The sequence below is a fragment of the Diceros bicornis genome, chromosome 1 (genome assembly GCF_020826845.1).
Source record: "Diceros bicornis minor isolate mBicDic1 chromosome 1, mDicBic1.mat.cur, whole genome shotgun sequence".
NCBI classification, from domain to species: Eukaryota; Metazoa; Chordata; class Mammalia; order Perissodactyla; family Rhinocerotidae; genus Diceros; species Diceros bicornis.
In genome coordinates this window covers 50,264,448-50,287,769 of record NC_080740.1, presented here as the reverse complement: position 1 = coordinate 50,287,769, position 23,322 = coordinate 50,264,448, and the positions used below count along the sequence as shown (strand labels likewise).

At 37.7% G+C, this 23,322-nt stretch overlaps 1 long non-coding RNA gene across 1 annotated transcript in view; it reads right to left on the bottom strand.

The window, feature by feature from the left end:
• LOC131405242 (uncharacterized) overlaps positions 1-21,137 on the bottom strand; it is a 73,275-nt gene extending 52,138 nt beyond the window's left edge. The window contains exon 1 of the long non-coding RNA XR_009219953.1: positions 21,047-21,137. This is a non-coding gene — a long non-coding RNA (uncharacterized LOC131405242). The remainder of the gene's footprint in view (positions 1-21,046) is intronic.
• Between the last annotated feature and the right edge of the window lie 2,185 nt (positions 21,138-23,322).

Genomic DNA, 23,322 nt, shown 5'->3' with positions numbered 1-23,322 from the left:
CCTCAGCAGGATTTCGTAAAATCTGCAAACCAGTAACTGCAGTATGACTCTCATTCTCTCTCTTTCAACCATCTGAGTTTATTTATTGTGATTATTTTATTCCTATTCCAGCATTGGATATTGGGTTTGGAGAGTGGGGCAGATAATCTGATCTCTTAATTCAAAGTCTTCAGAGTGAGAAGAGTAACACCCCAATCTAAGATAGACTACCAGGCACTACTCCCTGATGTAGACACTACTATGAGACCCTAGACTCAGCTGATATAATGACTAAATGGGGCTTTTGGGGTGTCCCCCTTAGGGAGAAGCTGAATATATTTTGCATACTGGATGGAGGACAAATCAAATATTTGGTGACCAGAAAAGCAAACTATAGTAGTCTTTAGTACTATTTGTCAGATAGACAGTGTTCTTCCCTTCTGCACACGTGGTGACTGTGAGTAGAAGTGGCCTATGTCATCTCTAAGCCAGAGCACTTGGTTGCTATTATGAAACCCTTCAGAATTCTCTTTTCCTTCTGACAAGGTAACTTCCAACATTCAAGATATTTCAGTAGCCTGGGTCCCTTAGTGACAACAATGCAGAGTCACCCTGCTGACCTGCAAAAGACATGTAGTGAAAGAAAAATAAACTTTTGTTGTTTTAAGGCAGTGAAAAATAGGAGTTGTTTGTAACCATAGCAAAACATTGCCTTTCTTGACTTATGGTTCATCATTTACAAGCCCAAGCTTCTTAGCATAACACACAAGATCCTCCATGACCTTGCCCCTGTTTATTCTCCATCCTCATCTTTTGTCACTCTTTCCTTGAAACTTGATGCTCTAATAACAGAGTTTCCTATGCATATTCTGTTACCTCACAATTTGTTGCCTTTGTTTACCCTATTTTCCTTGCTTATAACTCCCTTTTTTCTCTTCTTCTTCACTTGGCTAGAACTTGGTTCAGCATCATTTTTTCCAGGAATCATTCTTTGATTTAGTTTGGAGTACCTAAGAATAATTCTATTGTAGTCTTACCATATTGTATTGAAATTATCTGTTTACATATCTCATTCTCAATTAGACTGTGATCAGCATGGCCGGGGAATGATCTATTCATCTTTGTGTTTCCTGTACCTCATGTAGTACCTGGCACACAAGAAATGTAAAATAAACATTTACTCTTTAGCTTAATCTAATTTCTGCATACAATTTAGCCCAGTCTTAAGACTTCCAAATTTGAACTGTAAATCAAAGCATCTGTGTTCAATACTTTCCCTATTCTCTCTTAATTCTGACAGAGTAGTAGAGAATGTTAATTTCTCTTAGTTTGATGATTGATTGTTTCATTCACTCTACAATTATTTTTGTGATGAGATAAATATATTTATTTTCTCTCTCTTCTTCTTCTTTCTGGGATCTGTTTAGCCCATGTCAAGGTTAGGAAAGTGATCTCTAGCATTGCAAATGAGGATAGGGAAATAAAAGAGTCAGACACTCTTTTGAAAAAGTAACATATATGAGACATCTTAGAAGAAAGCTAACATTTATATACTGATAAGCCTGATTTTCTTTTATATAAAATTCTGAGGATAAATCCTAGTAAGGGCTTATCTTGTTCATCTTTCTACACCCCTGATCCTCATCAGAACCAGATAAAATTCAATGTCTGACAGTTCCTCAAGTCTGAACTCTCAAAGGAGCAGAATGAAGGGAAGGAGAAAGGATAACCAAGGAGCAAAATGTACAGAAGGAACATGGGAGAAAGAGAGGAACTACAAAGGGAAGAGGCTTCTCTAAGCACAGAGAAAAGGGATTTGTGGGCGCCATGGATATCAAAAAAAGAAACTCCAGGCCCACAGGAGCAAATGGTAAAATGAGTTGAATAGAAGCCGCTTCTAAATTTTCACCTCCTCATGGTCAGAATGGTTTGGAACATTCTTCTCAAACCTAAAGTAAAGCAATGTTTGCATTATCTTTTGACTCCTTAAGTGTGTCTTAAAGGCCTCACAGAACAGCATTCAATCTCAAAATGAGCTCCCCCCCCAGGCTACAGATTATAGTACTAGGACTGCATTTACTGACCAATGACTTCCATAGTAAGGGACAGTCATGAACAAAACAGACAAGGTTTCTGCCGTCATAGAGCTATAAACTAGTATCTGTCCATCAAATGATGTCAGAGGAGACAGTCCACTCATAGATCCCAGGATTTCTATAGAACAGTTCCTCAGGACCTCTGAAGCATCAAACTGCTACCCTTTAAAAACCTAATAGGGGTTGGGAGACATCCGGAAATTTCTAGAGGGTGGGCAAGATACACAGCCGATGCCTTTCCCATAGAGTCTTCTTTAAACTCTCATGCTCATTATCATGCTCTATTATCAAAGGGACCTCAGGAGACTTGTGAGCTCTTTGACAAGAGCCAGGAAGACAAATGTTAACATTATACAAAGTACAAAAGATGGCCATATACTCTAGTGGTTACGATTCATGTAGATTTTGAGTCACTTGAATTTCAGTTCACCTCTAAGACAATTTCTGCATCAGGAAAATAGCTTAATAACAGTACTATAAATAACAGTACTATAGTATAGTTATAGTAAGGTTATAGTAGGGATTATAGTTATAGTTATAGGTTATAGTAAGGATTAAATAGTAAACTGCATTAAAGTACATTAATAAACTGGCTCACAATAAGTATGCAATAATATTAGCTACAAGTAGTAAGAGGAGTAGTAGTACCATTCTTCTTCATATCATTCATTTGTATGACGAATATCCCCCCAGTGCTAGATACTATGCTAGACAGTGGGGAGACGACACAATAATCAAGTTTCAACTTAAATGTCATTTCCAGGAGACATTTTCCTTCACCTTTCACATTATGTCAGATCTCTCTATTACCTGCTACCATCAAGCAGGGACTTTTGTTTGTTTTGTTTGCTGCTCTATCTCCAGATCTTATGATATACAGTAGATGATCAAAAATTAACACTGGTTAAATAAATTAATAGCATCATTACTTCTCCTTAGCTGCATACAACACAATTTCAATTAGTTATTTGTATTAGTATTTGTTTTTTTCTATCTTTTTCTACTAGATCATGAATTCCGCTAGAGACTATGTCTGTCTTCGACACTGTGTCTACAGGCTAACAATGCCTGGGTACATGACAGCTACCAATTAAATGTTTGTTGCATGAGTGAATGAAAAATAAATGAAAGAGGAAACATGGGTGCTACAGAAACACATGGTCAACAAGGCATTTCAGAGAAATGTCCCAGGGAAAAAGAGGAGGAGGAGTGTTCTGGCCTAGGGAATTTCCTGTGAGGAAGGAAGGAGGCAGTAGAAAAACTCATCTCCCTCCACGTACTCCATGCATCAGTAGCACCAGATTTTATTCTCTTCCGCAAAATACGTCATGTTCATTAATAACTCCATATGCTTTCGGAGACTAACAAATGCTCTTCTTCCACGTCTCCATCTGTTGAAAATTCAACTCCTCAGTCAGTCCACAATCAAATACCACCTCCATCGTAAAATACTTCCTAATTCTCCTCAGCTCAAATGAATTGCTTCTTCATCTGTGTTCTATCATATTTGCTACTACATTCACTGACTAAAGGGCTTAGTGGATGTGTGGTTAACCGCAGGAATCTGTCTCCTCACTTAGATTGGGATCTCCTTGGAGGCAGAATTCACTTATTTAGCTTTGTATTCCCCCAAAACTACCAGAAAAAATATATTTAATACTTGTTTATCAAATTGAATTGAAACAAAATCCAAGAACTTCCAATGCAAGAGTTATAAATTAAAAGATCTTTTATTCAATCTTCACACCAAGCTCATTTCCAAAGGTCTCTTTATTTTTCTGGGTTGCCTTATTCCAACTGCAACTCACAATTCCTAACACCTGCCTTACTGCCATTGCAAGAATCAATAAAGTAATATTTCCTGGCAGTTTTAAGACTGGATCATAAAAGATACTCCTTTTTGTTTGTAGAATGTGCACCATCTTCTTCTTTATATTGTTAGTTTTGATAGGAGACTGGTTAATATAGCATCTGCTTCTTTCTATCTCTCCTTCTTCCCCACCCTCTTATTCTCAATCTCTTGCCCATAGAGATACTCTCTTGTATCTGTAAGTATACCAAAGTGAAAACCTATATTGTTGTTAAATAATACAGTAAACTCCTCAATAAATATAAAAAGCATTAAATATCGCAAATAAAATTAATTTAATGAAGGTAGGAAATATCACTCTCTCTGTCACTAAATTTTCCAATGTTTTGGCTACATTTTATCACCTTTTAACTTTAGAAAAAATAGTATTAACTATAAAGTGCTTGCATTTAAAAACTGAGACCTAACTGAAAGTAAAGTTACCTAAAGAACCAAGTAGCGGGTTGGGGTTATTCTTAGCAGAAAGAACTATGCGTGCGCAGGCCCTGAGGCAGGGAAGAAGATGGTATCCTCAAGGAACCTGAAGAAAGGCAAATAACTGGAACTGTGAAAGAGGATGTGAGTGAAGCAAGATGAAATCTGTAGAGTAAGCAGAGGATCAGATCCGTCAGTGCTTTGCAGGCCCAGTTAAAGATCTTATTTTCATTCCAACTTATCAGGGAAATCTTTGAATTTGTATATCTAAAACATCACTGTGGCTGTTAAGTGGGGAATGCATTGCTAGGGAATTTGATCTAAGAATAAGATAATTAAAAGTAGATTCATTCTTTCAACCAAGAAATATTTATAAAGCAACCAAAAGTCATCTCTTCACAGAACATTCTCAAGGATAGATCATATGTTGGGCCATGAAGCAAGCCTTAACAAACTTAAGAAGATAGACATCATGTCTAGTATCTTTTCCAATCACAATGGTATGGAATGAGAAATCAACAACAGGAGGAAAATTGAAAAATTCACCAATATGTGGAAATTAAACAACACACACCTGAACAACCAACCAGTGGATCAAAGAAGAAGCCAAAAAGGAAATTAGAAAGTGTCTTGAGACAAATAAAAATGGAAATACAATATAACAAAACTTATGAGAAGCAGCAAAAACAGTTCTAAGGGGAAGTTTATAGTGATAAATGCCTATAAAAAGATCTCAAATTAACAACCTAACGTTATACCTCAAGGTATTTGAAAAAGAACAAACTAAACCCAAAGTTAGCAGAAGGAAGGAAATACAAAGATCAGAGCAGAAATAAATGAACTAGAGATGAGAAAAACAATAGACAAAAAATCGATGAAAATAAGAGTTAGTTTTTTGAAAACATAAACAAAATTGACAAACTTTAAGACTAACCAATAAAAAAAGAGAGAGGCCTCAAATAAACAAAATTATAAATCAAAGAGAAGACATTACAACTGACACTACAGAAATACAAAGGATTATAAGACACTACTATGAAAAATTATACACAAACTGGATAACCTAGAAGAAATGGATAAGCTCCTAGAAACATACAACCTACCGAGACTGAATCATGAAGAAGTAGAAAGTCTGAACAGATCAATAACAAGTAAGGAGACTGAAGCAGTAATCAAAAACCTCCCAAGAATGAAAATCTCCAGACCAGATGGTTTCACTGGTGATTCTAACAAACACTTAAAGAAGAATTAATGCCAACCCTTCTCAAACTCTTCCAAAAAAACTGAAGAAGGAGACACACTCTCAAACTCATTTTATGAGGCCAACATTACCCTGATACCAGAACCAGATAAGGACACTACAAGAAAAGAAAACTATAAAGATGCTCAACATCATTAGTAATTAGCAAAATGGCAACTGAAACTGCAATGAGATACAATTATACCTATTAGAATGTCTAAAATTAAAAAGGAGAAGGAGAAGAAAGAAAGAAAAAAGAAGAAACTGACAATACCAGGTACTGGCAAGAAAGCAGAGCATCTGGTCTCATACATAGTTGGTGAGAATGCAAAATGATACAACTCTGGAAAAGAGATTGACAGAGTGAATTTTACTACATATAAATTTAAAAATATTTTTGAAAAAAGATGGAAACAGGATGGTAATCAGAGGAGAAAGTGGGATCAATAGAGAGTTTTTTAAGATGGGAGATATATCTACATGTCTGTAGACTGATAAGAACGATCCACTTCAGAGGGAAAACTTATTAACGAGGGAGAGAGCACAGAATTTCTAGAGCAACTTCTTCAAGTAGGCAACAAAAAAGGGATCTTGGCAGAACAGAGATGTTGGCATTTGCTAGGAACGTAAATTGTTTATTAGAGTAAACAGGAGAGAAGGCAGAATACATGAGGACAGATGCAAGTAGGTGAGTAGATGTAGTTGGTGACTTAAGTTCTCTTCTGATTGCTTCCATTTTTCTCAGTGAAATAAGAATCTGAGAGTGATGCTGAGAAATTATCATTTAAGAGTGTGGGCGAGTGAATAGACTAGGGGAAGATAGTATAGGTAGGTTCAAGAAATATTTAATGACTCAATAATGGTGCAAGCCTCTGGAAACTAATTTTTATCCAGCAGAAAGATATAGTTTTAGTCCAAAAAGACAACCTCGAAATACAGTAGTATTAAGGGAGACCAAAATCTGTATTCATGATAATTAGCTCTAAATGAAAAGGAATTTCTGACATTGGAAACCACAAAAATAATTATCCAAGATAACAAACATTCAGATATAGTCTTAAGTAAATGTTTAAAAACACAGAAGTCCTATAAACAGAAAAATCAACATTCCAAAGGAATCCTGGTTGATTATTTATTACCGAAATGGAAACCAGTCAATCATGGAACATAAAATGTGACACAGGCTTGCAAATGAAAATATATAAAAGACAAAGCAATTATTTGAAGGGACTTATTTAAAACCTAGCCACATTCAGAGTCAAACTTCACCATTTCTATAATTTGGCTCTTTTAATTTTAGAGGTGAGAAAAACTTAAGAAAGATATGCAGAGCTAATTAATACAGGTGTATCTGGTACATGTATCTAGAAATAATACAACTGAAAATTACCTGGAATATCCTGGACATGGTAGGAAAGAGACATGCATCACTACTATTTCAAAGACACTCCTCCTAGAGTCCACCGAGAAAGACAATTAACTACCAAGCAGCATCCAGTCCACAACAACCACCTTCAGAAGCAAACTGTTCTTTTTTTTTTGTGAGGAAGATCAGCCCTGAGCTAACATCCATGCTAATCCTCCTCTTTTTGCTGAGGAAGACCGGCTCTGAGCTAATATCTATTGCCAATCCTCCTCCTTTTTTTTTCTCCCCAAAGCCCCAGTGGATAGTTGTATGTCATAGTTGCACATCCTTCTAGTTGCTGTATATGGGATGCGGCCTCAGCATGGCTGGAGAAGCGGTGCGTCGGTGCGCGCCCAGGATCCGAACCCAGGCTGCCAGTAGCAGAGCGCACGCACTTAACCGCTAAGCCACAGGGCTGGCCCAGAAGCAAACTGTTCTTACTGTACCCAGAAACCATCCCCCAAGCAAAAGACTTAGAGGAGGGATTTGAGAGGTATGTGAAATGAGGCTCATCATATGGTTAGGGGAAGATAGCCAAAGCATCTTAGGGAAGCATCCAAACTTACCACTGCCAAATTGTCCTTATGAATTATAAAATCACATAAGGAAATCTGGTTCATCTACTTCCATAGGCATTACTATTAAATGAATAAATGATCTATGGAAGCCATGTTCTGAAATTCACATTAGAATAATTTAGAAAATGACTGCAGAATGAATACCCTGCCCAAGTTAGTTGCTTTTCTCTATCTACAGAAAAGTCAACTGATACATGAGAAAGTAAAACGTGGGGGCCGGCCCTGGGGCGTAGTGCGCGTGCTCTGCTGCTGGTGGCCGGGGTTCATTTCCGGGGTGCGCACCGACGCACTGCTTGTCAAGCCATGCCACGCTGTGGCAGCGTCCCATATAAAGTGGAGGAATATAGACACAGATGTTAGCCCAGGGCCAGTCTTCCTCAGCAAAATAGGAGGATTGGCATGGATGTTAGCTCAGGGCTGATCTTTCTCACAAAAAAAAAAAAAGAAGAAAGAAAGAAAAACATGCAACCCCTCAAAAAAGCATTTGCCTTCACCTTTGGACAGGTAGCTAAATAGTGGAATAATGTAACTTGTAATATATTATCACTACAGACTATTACAAGATTTAATTATGTCTTTTAAAAATGAAATCATCAATGGGAGCAAATAGTCTGCCAATCAATTCATTCTCAACATTACTTTTTTTTTTTTAAAGATTTTATTTATTTATTTTTCCCCCAAAGCCCCGGTAGATAGCTGTATGTCGTAGCTGCACATCCATTCCAGTTGCTGTATGTGGGACGCGGCCTCAGCATGGCCGGAGAAGCGGTGCGTCGGTGCTCGCCCGGGATCCGAACCCGGGCCGCCAGCAGCGGAGTGCGCGCACCCAACCGCCAAGCCACGGGGCCGGCCCTCAACATTTCTTTTTATATAGTTCATTATTTATTTTGCTTCTCATGGTAGTCAACATGGCCTTACATTATATGAGTTCTACTGTACTTGACTGGGTAGGCAGTGTTGACCAACTGTGTTAGCAAGAAGTGACATTGCTATAACTCGCTAAGTAATACAACATACACTCCTGTGCACTGACTTACTTGGCACTGCACTGTGTGACTAAAAGCAAAGCATTTAATGGCAACAAAAAAGGAGGAATGTCAGACAAGGACATAAAGTGACAAAGGCATTCCATGCTAAATAATAGAGAACATCCTGCAATTGTTTCTTTGGTTTTGCTGATGAATAAAACTGATGCTAGAGTTCTTGTACTGAATGATGTGCTATTGAGATTCCTTTATCTATGGTTGGGGGGTGAGGGAAGCAGTGAATTAGCTTCGTTCTTACTCTGTAATTAAGAAAAACAACAGCTCTCTTTAAAATTATTTTTCCCTGATTTCAAAGCCTTCTGTTTTAATTGATGTTCACTGGATATTGCCTCAGCAAATAACAAACCATGTTTATCTATTTTCTTCCTTATCTGACTCACAATGCTTTACTAGCAATTCAATACCACAGACACACACACACACCAGAAAACTCAGCTGCCTAAAAGCGTGACTGAACATTCATAGACTATTAATTGAGCCAATTTAATGTAAAGGCCAGATTTTCCATCTTCTTTTTCTTTCACTTGGCATTTTTAAAACTTTGTGGTAAAGAGGATATTTTGGTTAGTAGATTTCTTCTTTTGAGAGAAGTAGATGTTGCAAAAGGCTTTTCTCCTTCAGCAGTTTATCTTTCTTCACAAGACAAATTTTTAACTGATATTGAATTATTCCTCCAAAAACTCTGCCTGAAAACGTCAATAGGTTCATTGTGATAGATTGATGGCCAAGGGAGAATTTTCGACAGTTAACCACAGCTAACAATTGCCTCCTAGGACCAGAGCAGGGGTCTTATCACCCACTAAGGACATAAAGTAAAGGAGAGATAAAGATAGAAATGCTTTTAAAAGTGCAATTGATAAAAACATGGATAATTGATAAAAACTAATTGAGGAAAATAGCAATCCCAAATTTAGAATTCACGTTTTATTCCAAACAGTTATTTACACTATTTGGACACACATTTTTCCCATAGAAACAATGTTATGGGTGGAGTTTTAGATGCACATTTTAGCATACAAAATTCTTTTCAACACATAAAATAATCACTCAAATAGGTCATCATTTTATTTTATGAAATGGTATTAGCTAGGACAGTCCAGTTGCCAGAAGCAGAAATGAACTTGAGCTCACAAGAATAGAAGGAAAATTTATTATAAGGATATAGGGTTGTTTTATGCAACCCCAAGACATGGGAATAGAGCTGAATCCTGCAAAAAACTGGAGAGCCCCTTTGGCTTTCTCTCCAACTCTAGTCTCTACTTATCTTAGTGAATTTGCTTTGTTCTTTTCTCTTTTTCTGCACATGGTTTTTCTGAAAAAACACTCAAGTTGCTTTGTGGAACACAGACAGTTGTAGGGAAAATGGAAATTAGGCAGACCAGAGCTCTGGTCTTTAATCCTCTTGTTCTCAAAGAGGACAAAATTCACAGATGATAACAGATTCAGAGGAGGCAGAACTGAGAGAAGGTATGGGAATAGTAGGAGGAAGTAAGAGAAAATTGTAAGGAGTATAGATAGACAAGGAGGAAGGAAATTGGGGATCATAGAAATAATGGAGGTAATGTTGGGGAAGGAAAGAAGAGTATGGTATATAGGACTCTCCTAATTCATTTAAATCATGGACTTACCTAAATTTAGGTAGGCTAGACATTATTTATTAGGCAGAAGTATGCAGTAAGAAAATTCTAGTAAGTAGAATCTAAGAGTCCAGGTTTCTCAGGCAATCTATACCCTAGACACTTAAGCTCCTTTTGAGTTTTGTTCCCTCACATGGAACTGTGTGACGTGACTTCTAAAGAACCGTCTAGTTCCTATTCATTTTTATTCTAAATAAAAAGGACAGAACTAAAGATCACACTTTTGTTCTGAAAGTCAATCTAGTTACCATTACTTCCATGCTCCCATGACCTTGGAATGAAGTCTACAACAAGAAAAGCTCTGGACCTCATTAGGAAATGCACTGAGCCAAAAAGAAAACAAAATTCTATCCTGATTAAAAGCTCATAAAGAATTCACAGCAGAAGTGCCATATGACTTTCTGGTTAATGAACCTCAAAAGAAATATAATGAAGCTGAAGAAGGTCCAAAGACACAAAATTAAAATGATAAAAGATATCAGTTTGAACACAGACTAAAATAATTAAGGTTCTTCCTGATAAAAAGATTAAGATTAAGGAGCTATGGAGCTAAATATCTTCAAAAACATGGATAAGGTAAGCACGGATTTCTTCAGTTTATCCCAAAATTTTAGAACTAGACACTCTCTTGAAACTTAAAAAACTAATTTTAGGACTAATACTTTCCATAGTGGCCCAATATGAAAAGTGTCTCCACTTAATCAGAGAAAATAAATTCAGAAGAGTGTAGGAAAATTCTTAGAAATTACTTTTCGTTTTTTAATTTTTTTTGAGGAAGATTAGCCCTGAGCTAACATCTGTTGCCAATCCTCCTCTTTTTTTCTAAGGAAGATTGGCCCTGGGCTAACATCTGTGCCCATCTTCCTCTACTTTATATGGGACACCACCACAGCATGGCTTGAGAAGTGGTGTGTAGGTCCTCGCCTGGGATCTGAACCTGCGAACCCCAGGCCACCAAAGTGGAGTGCGTGAACTTTTTTTTTTTTTTTTTTATAATTTTATTTATTTTTCTCCCCCAAAGCCCCAGTAGATAGTTGTATGTCATAGCTGTACATCCTTCTAGTTGCTGTATGTGGGACGCGGCCTCAGCATGGCGGGAGAAGCGGTGCGTCAGTGCGCGCCCAGGATCCGAACCCGGGCCACCAGCAGTGGAGTGCGCGCACTTAACCGCTAAGCCACGGGGCCGGCCCCCCAGGAATTATTTTTTGAAAACAAAATTCTATTAAAGTAAGAAGAAAACAGTGGAACGGGTCTCTCAACGCTGTGAAAACAAATTGTATATTTTATAGTCTTTGAGTAAAATACACCTTTACGAAAAGCTCACTAATACTTGAACCATCATTAATTTTCTTTTCTTTTCTTTCTTTTTTTTTTTTGGTGAGGAAGATCAACCCTGAGCTAACATCTATTGCTAATCCTCCTCCTTTTTTTCCCCAAAGCCCCAGTAGATAGTTGTATGTCACAGTTGCACATCCCTCTAGTTGCTGTATGTGGGACGCTGCCTCAACATGGCTGGAGAAACGATGTGTCGGTGCGTGCCCGGGATCCGAACCCGGGCCGCCAGTAGCAGAGCATGCGCACTTAGCCGCTAAGCCACAGGTCCAGCCCCCCAACCATCATTAATTTTCAAACAATTATTATATAACGTGGATATGGCAATGACAGAGCACAAAGTGCCCTCCCTGGTGTCACAATATTTAAATTACCAACTGCCGCCATAGCTAGAAAATTGGTAGGAGGACTATATAGTTTTACAGTCTCATCAATTTCTTTGTCATGTACCTCAGTAAACAAGGGAGAAACTTCTAGACATAGAGGCTGAGCACTAGAACCCACAAAATATGTTTGTTAAAAATCAAATACAATTGTAAAAAAAATAAATAAATTCTTGAACTTCAGTTAAACATGAAGGATTGAACACATTTCATTTCCACTGTTCTCTCTCCTGAAATTCATTAAAATGATGGTGAAAAGATTTAAAGAGGTTCATAAGAATAAAGTGAACCTAAGAAGGAATAACAGTGACCCAATTTTGGAAGCTAGAAAAAAGATCAGAGAGCAAGAAAAACCCCAAAAGGAGCAAACCAGAGCTGGCTGTTTTTTGACCTCAGAACCCACAAAATGCCTAGAAACTGAAAGGCATCATAGGGGCACAACAGGATTTGATACAAGAGGATTGCTAAAGAATTTATGTAAGAAGCTGTTAAAATCACAGATTCTGTCCTTCATCTCCACAGAGGACTTGGAGAGATTACATCAGGGAGACTCTATAGGACCCCAGCCAAGTTGAAAAACAAAGATTAAGTGAATGTCTAGATATTGAACAATGAGATTCATGGGTCCCTTCTCCCATTTGTCTCCAAGAACACTAGCAGACATATATATCTCCCAGACAAGAGATGAAAGTGGTCATCTCTGAAGTAACTGATCAGCTCAATGGGGGCGGGGGGGTGACCTACAATAACTGCCAAAATTGCATCCCTGAAAGAGCCAAGCCAAAGAACCCTTCAGTGAGGATCATCAGTCAGCAGCCTATGTCTCTGCCACAAACACACCCACACACAAACTGACACCCAGAGCTTCCAATTAGCTTTCAGTGTCTCATTCTTAAATGTGAATAGGTAGATAAGGTGTATCAGACATTTCACAAAACCCTCCTTCATGAAGCAAAGACCAAAATGAACTGGAAAGGCAGAAATAGATATCATGATGGGAGCCAGGTATTTTAATTATTTTCTTTAAAAAGCACAGAGAAAATACTATAATTATGAAAAAAGAATGGGAAAATTTTAAGGAACACTCAAAGATTAAGAAAAAGCTCTTGGAAATTAAAAATCAGATAGAAGAAATGACAAACTTAAGAAGAGTTAGAGGATGTGATTAAGGCAATCTCCAGAAAGTAGAGCAAAGACAGACACAGAAAACAGGAGGGGAAAAGAGGAAACTTCAAGGGTCAGTCCAAAATGTCCACCGCCAAGTAACAGGAGTTCCAGAAAGAGAGAACAAGGAAAGAGGGGGAAGGAAATGATCAAACAAATAATTCAGAAAATGTTCCAGAACTGAAAAAGTTCAGTTTCCATATTACAGGTGCTTAACACAATAGAAGACTCACACTAAAGCAAAAGCATGTCATCAAGAAATTTCTCAACATTGGGGATAAAAAGAGTATATTAGAAATTTTTCAAGAGAAAAATAAACAAAACAGGGCACAAAGGATCAGACATCAGAATGGCATTACACTTCTCGCTGGAAGTAAGACTACAATAAACACCTTCAAAATCATGAAGTAAAATTATTTCCATCCTCAAAGAGCTCTTAGGTAAAAATAAAGATATTTTTGGATATATAAGGCATCAAAAATTTATCTTCTATGCATTCTTTTTCAAGATGCTAGAGGAGGTGCTCTACCAAAATTAGAGAGTAACCCATCATATTAGTTTTCTATTGCTGCTGTACTAAATTACAAAAACCTCCCACAAACTTAGTGGTTTAAAACAACACAAATTTATTCTCTTATTGTGCTGGAAGTCAGAAGTCCTAAAATCATAAGAAAGAGGGGCCAGCCTGGTGGCGCAAACAGTTAAGTTCGCACGCTCTGCCTCGGTGGCCCGGGGTTCACAGGTTCGGATCCTGGGCGCACACCGACACATCGTTTGTCAAAGCCATGCTGTGGTGGCATCCCATATAAAGTAGAGGAAGATGGGCACGGATATTAGCTCAGGGCCAAACTTCCTCAGCACAAAAAGAAGAGGATGGGCATCGGATGTTAGCTCAGGGCTGATCTTCTTTACACATACACACAAAGAAATAAATAAGAAAGATAAATTATCATCTTCAATAGAATAAATGAATACATAATATATAAAACTGAAAAATCAAGAAACAGTGTATCAGCCTATTATTCTGAAGTAATGGAGGCAAAAACCTAAGAAAGTAACAAAGATTGAAAGTGGCTGTTTCTGAGATATGGGAACTGCAGGTGGGGATGAGCGCAACAGAAGACAGTTCTTCTTCCTTTTAAGCTCTTTTGGAATTATTTGACTTTTTAAACTTTGTATATATGGAACTTGATAAAGGTAAAATGGAAAAATAAGTGCCCTTTGTTGTATTAAATTGAATATAATATATATGGCTTTGTAATTTTGAAAAAAAGAGCGAGAGGAGGATAAACTTCAGAGAGAAAAGAGACTTAGAAGTTATTTTTCTACATTTAACTGGGGTGAAATAAAAGGATGCTTCACTTAGGTTTTGTGTTTTCTTTTGGCTTCGGAAGGATTTAATTTTGTTTCCAAACTGTTTGACACATTTGAAAACATTTATTTCTAATTCTTAATAATAATGAATAATGTATCAACTATTCACTCCTCAGCTCCAAGATTACCTCCTCTGAAAGGCCTTCTCAGGTCGTTCATCTAAGGTAGCATCACTCCACAGTTACAATCAACTCATCTTGCTTTATTTCCCTCGTAGTAGCTCTTACCGTGACCTGACACTTTCTTGCTTGCTGCTAGTTTACTTGTCTGTTAACATCTGCCTCCTTTCTCTGAACGTGAACTCCAATAGAGCAAGGCTAGTTCGCCTTGTCTGCTCATCTCTCCCCAGCATCTGTAAGTGTGCTGGCCTTTAGTAGGACCCAATTAATATTAAATAAGAGATTCACATATTATTACGTGACTTAGTTCTTTCCCCACATCATCTTCCAATTATTTCTAAAAGTATGTCATTGGAAAATGTATTCATTTTAAACCTACCCTAGAGATAAAACCACATTTAATAGGTAGAGCTTTAGATTGGAAATTCTATTGCTTAGAATCTTAGTTCCTTCAGTTTTTAGCTGTGTAGACTGGAGGTTAACTTCCTTTCTAGGACTTGGCTACCTCAGCTATAAAACGATGATATTTATAACAGCTATGTCATAGGATATCTTGAGCGTTAATCACTTCATTTTTGATGTAAGAGAAAAGATGTTATTCCTTCCCTCTCATCCTTCACACCTTTCTGAGGAAAGAAGACGGTTTGGCGAATGCTGAGCAATGTAAGGGAACAGAAATAGCCACAACAGACCTTTTAAAATTGTTTTGAAGCTCAAGAAATATTTTTTCTAGTCATCCACATAATCAAGGTGTAACGTGGTCCAGGAACAGTTTCTCAATCAAGTGGATCTTAAACAAGAGCTCAGGTAAGGAGTGGGTCAACTTGACCTGAGAGTTTATGCCAAGTATAACTCTGAAAAGGAAAAATTCAAAAGGTAGGAAAGAAAAACCAAAGGGCCTAAAAAAGGGAATACCGTATCAGAATAGAAATAGCGAGCCTGAAAGATAATCAATACATGACACGTAAACAAGAAACACCAGCAAAGAACTGGCAATAGACTTATAAGAAAGCAATGATGACTTTATTAATAATCCGATCTGGAAGACATCAGAGAGAATATGGAAAACAAATGGGCTAAGTTGTACTAAATAAAGCCGTGATAAGTTGCAGCATGTCACCATCAGATGAAGAGTGTAATATAAGGAAAAGGTAAGGTTCACCTGGCTCTTAACTGTCATCCCCTGGCATGACTTGCTCTGGAGGGTAAAAGACGACAGGAGTACCTCTGAATAAAAAATGCCCTGGAATTTCCATAATATCCCATGACAGGCGAAGGAATGCTTTGAACTAGGAAACAAATAACTAGAGCCAATGAAGTTTCTCAGAAGTAAAGTATCCAATTTCCTGCAAATATCCCCAGAGTCTGAGACAAGAGAACAACATTCTGTGCCCTTCGTATGATGTATCATCAAAAATAACTAGATAATCTCCATCGGCAGAGCACAATACAAAGATGTATGTCTTAAGGAGACAAGAGAGTTGAGATATTTTCAGCAATTCAAGATACCATAGGCGCTGGGATTCCCCAAAGGTGATTGTTTAGCCGGAATAAAATTACTTTTCACTTGTTTGTAGCCATAGACCAAAGTATACGTCAAAAACCCCCCAAAACTGAGTGTTACTTGAGTTGCTTTTGTTTCACCAAAACAAATTACATTCATTCTGCCATCCATAGAGTGACTGGGACTGTAACGCATTTTGAAGAGTTAGGCTCTTATTCAGTGCCTACCAGGGTATGCTGCTATTAAAATAAGACCACTATGAATATTTTCTTAGAAGAGTTTTCTTCCCAAACGAGTTTGAAGCAGGACGCAAGACGGTTTAGGGAGTTCAGCATTCACTCACGATGTAAATACTTATGGAACATTTGCCTTTTGCAAGGTGTTACGTAACATACTGGGGGACTGCTAGTAAATAAGAAAAATGCTTCCTTCATGGGACGTCCAATGCAGTGCGGAAAACAGACAAGTAAACAGACAATTTAGAGTTGGTAAGTACTAAAGGGAGGTTAGTGCCAGGTCCTAATGAGGTTTTTGTTCATCTGACCTTTGTCTCAGAGGCCCAATGACTCCATCTAGGTCACACGCTGCTGAGCACACAGCGCACAGGGCAAGACAGTTCAGCAACTCAGATGAGATTTATAAGCACCAGTGGAAAAATAACTAAAAACCTATCTTCTACTGATACTGGCTCAAGAGTATCAGCATTGAATATTAAATAAATACATTATATCAGTATTAGAAACTAGTAAGACAGGACTCTTGGTTGAGTTCTTTTCAGGTATTGATACAAGAAAGGGACAGCCAATAACAAACCATGAGTATTGCACAGAAGGGAGGACAGTAGCCTGATACTAGCCTCTCCCTCTGGTATCTCCCTCAGCCTCCCTTTACCCGACACCAACAATTTCTACTGCTGTAATAGACAATCAAAGGGAAATCTTCATTCTAAAGAAGGGATTTGTACACGCTATGGCTCAACTACATCCTTGACACCTTGCTATTATAAACATTGCAAAGCGTAGATTGGGTCAACTAGAAGTAAACGGTACTGTGATATTCTATTTTTTGAAATTTTCTTGTTGGTTATTTACTATGTCCTTCTGTTTTGTATAGTATTTGTATTTTATAAACATATGTGATAGCCCAATGTGAGGAATTTTGAAGACAAGGTTTGAGATGGAAAAGGAGGTTTCTAAGCTTAGGTCTATGGACAATTCTGATAAGGTTAGTGATAAATAATTACAATCTTCTGCTATATCTTGCTGCTCTAGTGCAATAAGAGACACAGATAAAAAATCCATTTTTATAACAAAACCTACTTATCAATGGATTTTACATCGGCTAGTAATGCAAGTCACTCTTTCATTGCATGTGGTCTGGGGCAAAAAGCTTTCAACTGCTGCTGTGATAGCTCCAGCAAAACTGAAAAACCAATGAACCACAAATTACAGTCATTTAATAAGCAAAGATACTGATTGTTTTAAATGGCGCTTGGAATCCTGAAACAGAGTAAAGCTTTCAGTAAAAGCTTTCAGGAAGCAACTTATTTAGCAATAGAACTTATTTCCCTAAACAGGAAAAGTCACACAGTTGATGTGAACATAATAAGACCAACATGTAAAATTATAGTAGTAAGTAAAATGTTAGGGCGAGATGCAGTATAAGAAATGGAAAAGGTTTCACTCTTAAATAGTACAAGTCGACGACTTATTGATGACATATCACATGAGGCAAGAGGTTTTGTGAAATAAATTAAAAAGCAACTGCTTCTCTGTCCAGGTTGATAAGTCAACATATTTCACCAATAAATTCATGCTATAGCATTTGTAAGTTTTGTATATGACGGTGACACTCAAGAAAACATTATCTGCTGCAAAAAGCTGCCCTGAGGGTGAAGAAAATGTTTTGGAATTAGATATTGGCGTGGTTGCACAACCATATGAATATACTAAAAATCACTGAATTATACAATTTGAAATGGTGGATTTCCTGGTATGTGAATTGTACCTCAGTTGAAAAAAAAAACTGTCCCAAACAAGCAAAGGCCAAGAGAAATGATGAAAAAATTTAAGACACAGCTAAAATGTCTTCCTCATTCCCTCACCCTGTCCTCTTGTAGTACTTTTTCTCTATTATGGCCCTTATCAAGGTTGTCCTATGTTATAGTTAGCTTGGTATTTCTTCTACTAGATTTTAATGTGTTCAAGGCCATTTATCTCTAAGACATATTTCTTTTGGCTGAGTATTAGCCAGGAATATTAATCAGTTTCTATTTTTACCTGGGTGTCTTTGTAATATCCTATATTACTATCCAATAGTTATTGAACCTTCAGGTAACAAGAATTTGGTCTAGCCCAACCTATGCCCCATCAGAAGCATGAGGTTATGGGATGTGCTTTTCTAACCAAGGTCAGCTCTTTGGCCAAAGAGATTCACCAGATATACTTAGTTCACTTTGAGTCACTGTGATAGTTAATTTTATGGGTCAACCTGACTGGGCCATGGAGTGCCCAGATATTTGGCTAAATATTCTGGGCATGTCTGTGAGAGTGCTTCTGGACGAGATTAAGATTTGAATCAGTAGACTGAGTAAAGCAGATTGCCTTCCTTAATGTAGGTAGGCTTCATCCAATCCGTTGAAAACATGAATAGAATAAAAAGGCTGAGTAAGAAAGAATGCTCTCTCTCTGCCTTTCTTTGAGCTGGGACATTGATGTCCTGCCTTCAGACTCAGACTCAGACTAGAATTTGCACTATAGTCTCTCCTGGTTCTCAGGACTTCAGAGTCAGACTAGAACGATACCATTGGCTCTCCTGGGTATCCAGCTTGCTGACTGCAGATCTTGGGACTTCTAAACCCCCATAATTGCATGAGCTAATTCCTTATAATAAATCTCATATATATATGTATATGATTGGTTCTGTTTCTCTGAAGAACCCTAACTAATGCAGTCACACGGAGAGATTGAATCAGTCTCTAGTAGAGTATTATGTGTGCTGATCACGTCAACTTGATGGCCATGGTGTGAAGAGGGTGAGTTAAGAGCCCAGGCCAGGCTAGATCCTTGTTTTCCTTCTCCTCTAGGCGTATCTAAATCTGGAGAATGCCCCAAACTGATGCAACTCCAACATTTTAGTCTTCCAAGCCATCCATCTATCTTGAGCACAAGTGCCACCCTAGCCTGTTATTGGGGTTATCCAGGTTAATGGAACATAGCACTTGGGCAACCAGTTAATTCTGGGCGGGATTTCCCATATGAACAACCAAAAGTACAGTAACAATGGCCAAAGGCAAGTTTTTCTTCTAGAGAACATATCTTTTTTTCCTCCACACTCCTACAGCCTCCACCTCCCAAAGGAAGGCTTCAGCTTACCACCAAAGTTAAACACAAAGTCTTAACATGTCTGCTTTGCCCTAAATATCCCAACATGTACAGTGTTTTTCAAGTAGATTCCAATTTGACAAAAGAGATAATATAGCACAAAATAGGAGATTACAGGCTATCTCAGAGCACGAGAGAATGGCCTATCAGCAGTAAGACATAGCCCAAAGTTCTATTTGAGGGGAAAAATGAAACAACTTCTCAGGTAAATGTGGCTTTCTTACTTCCAAAATCCCTCTGTAACGTACCAGTGTCTCTGCTGCTCTGAACTCTGACGCTTCCCTCTTCACACTGTAGGGCTGAGGTTTTCTTGTGCCAGAGTTGGGTTTGTGGAGCGCTCCTAGCTGAGAAAGTCACAAACTTGCAGATCTTACCCAATGCAATATTGGGTAAGAAATATTGGGTAAAAAAAAAAAAAGAGTATTTTTTTTTTCAGTTTCTGCCTGCCTTTGGACATTTTCCAGTGCCAATTGTTTTTTAAAAAAAATATTGTTAGTGGAAGGAATTGCCCTAGGTCTTTTTACCACCATTACTGGAAGTCCCATTTCTATTTAAGTACAGAATTCGTTTGGAAGAATTAAGCTGTTAAATGTGTCCCTAATTCTCAACATTGACTACAGTGTTACACAGCTATCTTCCTGAGAAGCAGGGGATGCAAAAGGAAGTGAAGAAGAGGTGAGAGGGGGACTCTTCAGCGACTTTCTCAAAGAGAGAGACTGAAGAATTCTTACCAAATGATGTCATCTTCACCAAGAATATGTAACTATGACAAAGCAGTCTCAGAAGCTAGAGAATTAACTAATAAGGTTCCTAAACTTTTGTCAACCTCTATGGTCTTCATATCTGCTGCACTTTTAAAATAATTTCTCTTTCTTTCATTACACAAAGTAATTCTTAAGCAGAGCTTGGGGGTTCTGAAGCACATTTCTTAATCTCTGTAGGAAGTGTTTTTGTCATTTGAGAAAGCTTCTTGGAATATTCTGGTTGAGATGCCCCACTGAGGTGGCTTGCTCCCCATCCTCAACCTAGTTGATAATGGTTCTCAGATCATTTCATCCAATAAGATTTAATGATGAAAACAAAAGAAGAGAGACAAAAGACCGTGGGTCCTACATTCAGGCAGTCTGAGTTCAAAATCGGTAACATCTCTTTTTAGCTGAATGACCTTATACAAGTCACTAAAACTCCCCAAGCCTCAGCTTCTCCATTTCTGACCTGGAGAAAAAAATTGCACCTAGCTCATAGAATAATGCTGAGGTTTATACGAAATAATTTATCTAGTGCACTCGGTACGTTGTCTCATGGCACAAAATTATTGCTCAATTGTCATTAGCTATAATTATTAAGGAAAGAGAAAGAAACATAAAGAGAAAGTTACCAGTACTCATCTCTTTCAGGAAGGGAGAAGACTGTAAAGACCAGAAGAAAGAGTGCTCATTTGGAGCTACTGAGAGACGGACCAGAGAAGAGAGGGCATCTGCTTCATTTCTGTAACTGCCTATAGTCCCTCACCGTTACCTACCACTGTTGGATCTCTTCTGCTCTGATCGCTGAGAACACGTGCAATATCTTCACAGTTCCACTGGGGGTTCAGTGTCTAGTTTGGGAATGAATGACCTAGAAAATAAAATCAAAGGCATAGCAACTTCAGTATTGGAAGCATTTCCCAAAGTCTGAAGCTTTACTTTTTGCCAATGTCATCTATTTCATACTAACAATGACAAAACCTTGGCATACTAATCTTTTATCAGGGTATTTTTTAGATGCTTTCTTGTTATGCTAATACAAAATAACACGTCAGTATTTCCATAGGTTACTACATCTGGATTGAAGCATTTTATGATAGTGAACGTGGTTTTTGGTATGCAAATAATTTAAGGGATATTTTCACAGTTCTAATTAGGAAGTTTTAACAAACTGAAAGTTTTGTAGCTAAAATTTCACACACATAGAAAGGAGAATTAAATAATTCAGTACACAAAAGGCATATTCCATTGTTAAAAAGTAATTCACATTGTCAGGGCCCTATCTCCATCCTTTGATATGCAGATCAATCCAAAGAAATATTATTTCTTAAAGTAAGCTCTGAATGTTCTCTCTCTTTCTCCACATACGTTTGCCACGACTTCAACGCCTGGAGATTTTGCAGAATGTGAACCAAACCAGAGACAGAAGACTATTTCTAGGACAGTGAATGCCTCATGATAAAATTGTTAACCTAACTCTAATTTGTCAGAAGCTCATAAATATGTAAATAGAGATCTGTCATTTCAGTTTGGCGTTATCCCAAATCACCCAAAACTAGCAAAAACCTTCAGAAAACACAATACCAAGAGTAAAACACTCCATCTGAACAAAAAAAGGTTGTGTAAGCTTTATAGTATTGCCTGTGTCATATTACAAAAGTTCCTAGCAAAACTGGAGCTCCTGTGGTATATATACATTCTCCCAATTCCAGTAAAGTAATTTCCTCTATCTTTGTTATAAACTTCAAAGCTTTTTAAATAAAATAAAATAGAGAAAGTACATAAAGCTATGAACCTTTCAAATTTATTGTTTAACATTTATATCATGCATATTATGTTCCAGGCCATGTTCTAAGTGCTTTTAAAATATTAACTCATTTATTACTCTTAACAATCCTTTGAAGTAGGCACTATTTTTATCATCCCCATTTAGAGTTGAAGAAACAGACACAAAGGTGAAGATGAGGCATAAAGAGGTTGGTTAAAATTAATTCCAAATTAAAAACCTAACACAATAGAAGAGTTATGCCATAGAAATCTAAACATTGCCCTCATTCCCAGCCTCTCCCTCCACCACCAACTGAGGCTTTGGGTAGCTGCTTAATATTTTAAACTCTTTTGAAGGAAAATGTGTCTAGGTGATGAATATCCTCTAGATAAAACCAAATTTCTTCATGTGTTTATTTTCAACCCCAAAGCAGAGAATTTCCCAGTTAGCACAAATTTTCAAGCCAATTATTCTTTAAAAGCTGTTTTGGTACAATTTAGCCCCTTCTTCCATGCAGCAGAACATGGCTTCAATTTTGTTCCCCTTCCAGTAAATATCCTGGCTCTACTCCATAGAGTAGAGCCACTACTCCACTACTTCACAGAGCTGAAAGGTTCTTTCATGACTTTAGAGGAGGAGATAAATCACTTATTTAAACCTAAAACACGTTTAAATTAAAGTAAAACTTCTTGTTAAAAGTTATAATATAGAATGGCATGGGTTTTATTCTCAGTTCATACCTATAGAGTGCTTGAATTTCCTATAAAGAAAATTAGCAAGTGTCTCTTCACCTTAATGAAAACTTACCAAAGAGTATGCCCTTAAAAAATTAGGAAATTACATTCTATAGCTTACGAGGCAAACTTGGAATTTTCTCTTACATCGACACACATGTCAGGCTATGTCCACATTCACAAGAAGCTGCTGAATCAAGTTCTTTGAAGACAGGGGTTGGGTCTGACTTGCCCACAACTGTGGCCACCACTGCATGCCCAGACAACATCATAGTACAAGACACATAGTGCGTAGACACATTTCATGAGTGAATGGACAAATTATCCATTTAAATCCCCCAAAGTTTAAGCAGTTTTGGTACAGCCCATGTATCCAGTATGGAGTCCTCAACATCCCTAAATTGAAAGGAAGAAAACACCTTTTGATGGACATGGTTACAAACTTGAGGAAAAGCTCCTACCCATAAGATCCAAGGCTGGCATGGGAAGCATATTTTTATTGAAGTTGCAGTGACTGTTTTTCTCCAAGTGGATCCCTACACCTCCACTT